Consider the following 6922-nt stretch of genomic DNA (forward strand, 5'->3'; position numbering starts at 1 on the left):
GTTCCGGGCCGCGGGCGAGGGCGGAAGGGCCCTCCTGGCGGGCGGGCGAGCTGAGTGCGGCCTGCCCCGCACGGGTACCGCGAAGCCTGGGCCTTGGGGATCTGGCGTCCCGGCAGCCGTCACGACCAACCCGCGGGGCTGCAGTCCGGCCGGTGGCCCGCAGCTTCTCTCTCAGGAACGACACGTGGGTAAATCCCGGTTTGAGGGGCCACCCTTCCAGCCGCAGAGCCTCTAGCTTCAGCATCTGTGTCGCAGTTCTCCAGCCCGCTACTCTCCGCGGTGGCCTGGGCCTGGGCGTGGGGGCGAGGGGGCAGGTGCGGGTAGCTCTGGGTTCGGCTCTAAGCTGGCCTCCTTTCTCCAGATCCCGGGGGGGCTCTCCAAACGACGCTGGGAAAGTGGCCCGGGCCTCGAGCCCCGCGATGCTAGAGGAGATGCAGAGCCGCACCTGCCCTGGCGGGAATAGACGTGGCCAGGAAGATGTGACGGACAGGATGTCGTCCCACCCTTGGGCCTGGAGGACGATCGTGGGTGGGGAGAGGGGGTTTGGCTGCGCTGACCTGGCTCTTTCCTGAGGGTCCCTTTCCCGAGATGTCTGCATAATCCCAGCGGCAGCCTCTCCGATGTTGGAAACATTTCACCTCCTCACCCGCTGGCTACATAGTGGTGTGGGATCCTCAGGGCCTGAGATCTACTTCCCGAGAGTGTTAGCTGGAGGCCGGCTTTGAACTCGAGCAGATTGTGGGCAGCACTCACGCTCGTCGTGGTCCCGCAGCACTTCCTTCCTCTGAGGTCCAGTCCCAGTGAGCGAGAGCAATAAACGTCTTTTGCCCACTTGCGACCTGAGAGATGCCAATCTAACCATGGCTCCAGGTGATACCTAGCTCCTATCCACAGAGGCGGGACTTTAGTTCCTATTGTAGATGTAACCTTGTAACAGTATCTTCTCCCCCTTTTTAAAAATTAAAATTACTGGGGTTGTATTGTGGTTAATAAGATCATACAGGTTTTAAGTGTACAGTTCAATAATACATCATCTGTATATTGCATTGTGTGTTCACCACCCAAAGTCAGATTTCCTCCTGTCACCATCTATCTGACCCCTTTACCCTGTCTGCCTCCCTGCTCTCCCTCCTAATACTGGCCATACCCACAGTGCCCTCCTATGGGAGATAACGGTGAGAAGTTGGGAGGGATCGCTCTATTTTTTCACAAGCCTACACACATGGCTCCAGTCTCTCCTGGGGCGATGGCGAGGGGTCCCTCACTCCTGGAAGGGTCTTGGGGACGATCGCTGAGAAGGCCCAGGCGGCACTCGCGGGCTGGCAGGGAAAGGGTGGTCAGGGCAGCAGCTGAACTGGAACAGGGCAGTGCCATTGGCACAGTTCAAGGAGCTGCCGGGCACACCCAGTGCCCCTCGGGTCAGGGAGGAAGGCGTTGGTGTCCTCGGGAGCAGAAACCAAATGGCCATGGGCCACGGAGGAGACGGCACTCTCACTGGTATGGCCTTCGGGAGGTCCCCTCCCTGAACCCCACGGACAGTTGTGAGGAGAACATAAAACAAGAAGCACACAGCAGGTACTCGGTTCCCTTCAGAGCCGCAGGGGCAGGGACACAGGTCAGTGACAGTGGCAGCCACAGGCAGGCACAGGGGACAGATTCGCAGGGGAGTCTGGTCCGTGCCTCACTCGGGCCCGCTCCTCTTGTTATTCTCAAGGCGGAAGCTTGGCAAACCCTCCTGCTCCCTCGCGTTAGGCCGCAAGCAACAGACAGGGCGTCTGGCCGACCTCCGGCCCAGGCCGTGTGCCCCTTACCCGTGTGGGTGTGGGAATGGTCCCAGTGCAGCGTCTGGCTCCCCTCGGCCACCCCAGGGCCACCCGGCGGCTCACAGGCCCCTGCCCCCAGTTGAGCTCCCGCTTCGCTTCTAGCACCGAGGGTGGCCCATCTCAGCGTCAGCGGTGATTAGACAATTTCAGGTTCCATTTGATTCAGGTTTCTTTAAATGAAAGAGTATCAATGTAATTTTTCTTGAATTCACAGAAGAAAAAGGAGCTAAGCAGAAACTGAAAGATTGATGATTTTCAGATAAATGCTTATTCAAGGCAAGGTATTTTTGATTCCGAAAACTTTCTAAAGTTAAAAAAACTATGAAAACATTAAGCGGCATACACATTTTTAAAGCTATGTTCTTGTAAGCAGATGCAGCTGTTTTCAGGTTGAATAACAGTGATTTTTAACTTTTTTAATGTAAAGGTAATTTTAAACATAAAAATCAGAACACATCACTGACTTCCAAAACACAAAAGCTAACATCCTACCTCCCATTTTTTAATTAAGAAAAATCACAGCTTAAAATACAAGGTTACTTTTGTAATTCTAATCACAGCTCATCTAAGCAGAACATCCTGTAAAAGTGACAGATCACACTTGGGAGGGGAACACATCTTTCACAGTGGGAAATGGGCACTGGAGGCCAACGTGCACATGAGCCTTAACTCGGCCACGTACTTAGTGTGACCTTGGGTAGGTGACTCTCAGGCTGCTTCATCACCTGTGAAATAAAGAAGGAACGTCTGCCTCCTGCGGTTGGGAGGGGCGCACAAGACGGTGCAGGTCTGGTACGCCTGGTTCGGGCTCGGGCTGTGCGGGTGAATAGCACCCCCACCTGAGCTTGAACCAGTGAGGCGTGCGAAGCAGGAAAGGCTCCCTTTCCCCTGGTCACGGGCTGGGGCAACAGTGGTGTCCTCAGGCTGAGTGCCGGTTAGATGGACACCTGCCTGCTCATAGGCGGTGCAGGATGGCTGCAGCCTCTCTTTGGGGGGCTGCCCCCGAACTCCCCAGGCTGGGAGGAGCAGATGGACCCTGCACCCTTGTGCAGGAGGCTGGCTGCTGCACGCCTGGCTCTTCTCCCCTTCCATTCATTCATTCGGCTAACCCCGCACCCCTTTGGAGAGGAGAAGGGGTCGAGTAAGTGGGCAGGGTCCTCAGCAAACACCCCTCCTCGGGACATGGGCGGCACAGGGGCAAATGCTCCGCCAGTGCCTGGTCTGTAGTAGGGATTCAGTGAGGAGCTGTGATGGTGACACCATTCAAAGCACTCATACACCCATGTGACGAACGAGTGCCAGGATACGAATGGGGCACTGGGGCACTGTTGCAGGTGGCGGGGCGTCGTGTGCTCCCCATCTTTACTGAGAATCGTGTGTGTACATGAGTAAATGTGAAATCGGTTTTGTCCCAGGAAAGATCTGGATGAATGTGTATCCACAGCTCACAGCATCTACCTGCTGAATTGCTGGAGATTTTCGTTGCCTCTAGCTTACATTTCTTTATCATTTGAAATATTTTTACAACATGTATCTTATGTTTTTAATGGCTAAGAATTAAAAAGATATAAAAGTAAAGCAGAACCAGACATGAGACAGGAGTGTGGTCCTGGTTTTATAAGATATTGGTGCAGAGAAAGGAGTGACGACCCCTGGTCGTTCGGTGAGTTCGCGGCAACTTTTTTCTTTAAGAAAAGAGCATAATTGAGCCTTCTATCTTAAAAAATAGTTAAAAGTAATTCTTATAAGTGGGAGAAAGGTTTTTTTAAACCAAGTTAGCGGGCCTTCGACTCAAAAGCGTTTTCGGTGAATGCCACCAGGCAGTGGTCATACATGTTGTGTCACTTGAGTCACAGAGCCACAGCGAGTAGGCTGCTGCTCCTGGAAGCTGTGTCACCAGACTAGTGGGCAAAGTCACAGACTGCGCTCAGCTCCGGTTTTGCCCAAGAGCAGTGTACGCGTGCCAGCCCCTGTCCTGCACAGCTGATAGGCTGTCCGCGAGCATAATGCGGGTGTCGCTTCCGGTTGCTGTAATAGAGTCAAAAATGGGATTTTCAACAAGAAACCTGATTTCCTATATTCCTTCTCATAGGCGACTGGTGACTCTGCCTCATCCACATGTCCCGTGGGGTGGGAGACAGGCGGGGTGCGCACATCTGTTGTCTCACTGCTGGACCTCGGTCACAGGGTCACACCCAGCTCCACGGGACTCTAGGAAATTAGTCGCCCGCTGGGTGGCCATGTGCTCACGGAAGTTTCAGGTGGGATTGCTGTCATGCAGGGACGCAGGATGCTGCTCAGTCTTCAGTCTCTGCCGCAGTTTACCCCAGTGGCCACCCTTCGTCCCACCCCAAGCCATAGTTACTACCTCTGCCCAGAGCCAGGCTCTCTGGTGGCGTGTGGCTGTCTTCAGCAGGCACCAATGCAGCTTCACTCAGTCACGCTCTAAACTCAGACAGGTCCTGGCCTCCCTGTGTGCGGTCTCCACCACCCAGCGAACGAGCTGGGTAACCGGGAGGCCGCAGAGACGCGCCCACAGGTCGCTGCCACAGTGGTTCCCTGTTGATGCGCAGGTGTGTCCTGACAGGTGGCCGCTAAAGCGAAGCAGTGCTGGGACCTGTGACCCAGCAGCCACATTGCTTGTATGCAGCCAGCAGGAGCAGGGGCCTCCGTGTAGCACAAGGTGGGTGGGGGCCATCGGGGCGGCCTTCACAGCCCCAGACTGCAGCAGCTCAGGTGTGCGGGACCGAGGGTGTGACGAGGCACGACGTGTCCACACAGGGCGGTGCTGGGCCCGGTGGCAGAGTGGACACCCTTGGGCCTGCTGGTCAGTGTTCGCAGACACCTTTGGGCAATGAAAACCTTGTGGAATTAAAGAGGTGATGGTTCCCCGACCTTAGGGATGTTCTAAAAAATACCGAATCATGCACTCTAAGATGGTGCTACGGTCCGTGAATTGTATTCCACCAAAGCTGGGCAGAGGTTGAAAAGGAGCTGACAAAAGGGAGTATACTGTGTGACAGTGTGTAAATAAATGTAAAAACGGGCGGGTGCACCTGCAGGAGGAGAGACGCCCCCTGGGAGGGGTCCCTCCGGCGCCAGGTGTGTTCTGCAGGGCCGCGGGCTGGTCGTCTCACGTGCGCACCTGCAACTTCTTGCTCAGTAGGAAGCAGCGCAGTGAAAGGATGCGCTGTGTGGCCACGGGGCACGTGTCACCTGCCACGGCGCCCCCCCTGCCCAGCTCTGCCTGGAGGCACGTGCTCGTGCCTGGTGGCCACGTTGGAAACGGGTTTTGAGGACGTGGTTCATAGTGTAGTGGTGAGCATGTCTGCTTTACACGCAGAAGGTCCTGGGTTCGCGCCCCAGTGGAGCCACGGGCCCTGGTCTGCGGTCACGCCACCCTGAACAAGCCCGATGTCTGATCCCGGAAGCTAAGCAGAGTCGGGCCTGGTTAGAACTTGGATGGGAGACCACCTAGGAAGACCAGGTGCTGCAGGTGTAAATAATAATAATAAATAATTATTTTTTAAAAAAAGCAATGGGTTTGGAGGGCATGCCTGTGTGGGGCTGCAGCAGCCCGTCTCTCCGCCGCTGGGGGTGGGGGCGAGAAGGGATTGTGGGGTGGCATCGGGGATGCAGCCCCCTGGGCGGGGGCCCCACTGGGGTGAGCTCTCAGCTGGTGCACCCGGAAGGGAGCAGGCCTAGCAGCACAGCTGGGGCCGGGACGACACTTCGGAGTGGCCACCCAGAGGCCCGGGCACGCTGGCTTCCTGTCTCTGGCCACGCTTTGGCCCGAGTGAGGTGGCCCTGCGTGACGCTGGCTCTTGAGGGGCACACGCCTGCCAGTTGTGTGGAGGCTGGCGACGTTCTCCAGGTGGGCAGACCTCGTCACGCGAGCCCTTGGAAAGCAGGGTCTTGTGCCACGGGTCGCAGAGGAAACGCCAGAGAGGGGAGGCCGCGGGTTTGCATGGAAGGCACAGGTGGCCCTGGGAGCCAACAGCCAGCAAGGAACCGGATCGAGTGTGGAGACGGGCTTTCCCAGAGCGTGCCGGCGAGGCCTCATCCCAGTGACACGTGCGTGAGCCTGAGCAGGGCCCCAGTCCTGCTGCGCTGGACTCCTGGCCCACAGTGCCGAGGCGACAGGTGTGCAGCTTTCTGCTGCTAGACTTGTGAATTGTCACGCAGCGGGGGCTGGATAAGTGCAAGAGGACCTCCCGGGTGGGGGTGCATCTTGGGGTAGGTGGGCTCCTGCCCCGAGGCAGTGCCCAGGGCAAGAACTCCAGAGCCGGATGGAGGGCATCAGGCTGAAGTGGCGGGTTGGGCGTGGCACCCGGTGACAGCATAAGGCTAACCACTGGCCGGACAGGCTTTCCCGAAAGAGCAGACTGAGTGATGCAGACCAGGTGACCGCCAGGCCCCAGAGCCCCCTGCGTCCCTGCTGGTCATTACCTTCTCCCTGGAGACGTCACTGTGGCCTGGCTTTTACACTTCACGTGAATGGAATCGTGCAGCGTGAACTCGTGCTGGCCTCCTTTTGCTCAGTGGCACCTTAGTGAGACGCTGTGTTGTCATGTGTGGCAGTTCTGCTGTCTGTTGATCCCTTGTGGGAACACCTGTCACTGTGCCCGCCCCCACCAATGGCCGTTTTGGGGTTGTGCACTGGGCTGCTGCAGGGCAGGCTCGTGGTGCTGTGGACGAGAGCAGCGGGTTTTGACCTCTGCCTGGATCGAGGACAGCTCAGCCCGTGTCACAGGGCGGGTGTGGTGTGGGCTCAGGCTCAGGCACGGGCGGGTTGGTAAACGTGGCGGGAGAAAGTGGACCTTTTGTCATCGGCTGAGAGGGAAGAGGGACTGTTGCACATTTGAGGAGAGAAGGAAGGGCAGGAAATGGGCTCGTGGAGCTGGGCAGTGCAGGGGCTGCTGCGGGCGAGGCATCTGAGTGGAGAGCTCGGCAGCGATGCTGGATCCAGCCCGACGCGTTTCCCACGCGAGGCGGGAGAGGGAGCAGAGGGCAGGGGCCTGGGGTTGACAACACAGAATGGACAGGGCGCCACTGGCCGCGGGGTCTGAGCTGGGCGGGGAGGTGGAGGGGCCTGAAGG

At 57.5% G+C, this 6922-nt stretch overlaps 1 protein-coding gene across 1 annotated transcript in view; it reads left to right on the plus strand.

Moving 5' to 3' along the window:
* The first annotated feature begins 6 nt into the window (after nucleotides 1-6).
* ZNF623 (zinc finger protein 623) overlaps nucleotides 7-6922 on the plus strand; it is a 10740-nt gene continuing 3824 nt past the window's right edge. The window contains exons 1-2 of the mRNA XM_006913042.3: nucleotides 7-184; nucleotides 2371-2377. The gene's annotated coding sequence lies outside the window, so the exon portion shown is untranslated. The remainder of the gene's footprint in view (nucleotides 185-2370; nucleotides 2378-6922) is intronic.

Source organism: Pteropus alecto, unplaced genomic scaffold (genome assembly GCF_000325575.1).
Source record: "Pteropus alecto unplaced genomic scaffold, ASM32557v1 scaffold105, whole genome shotgun sequence".
Lineage (NCBI taxonomy): Eukaryota > Metazoa > Chordata > Mammalia > Chiroptera > Pteropodidae > Pteropus > Pteropus alecto.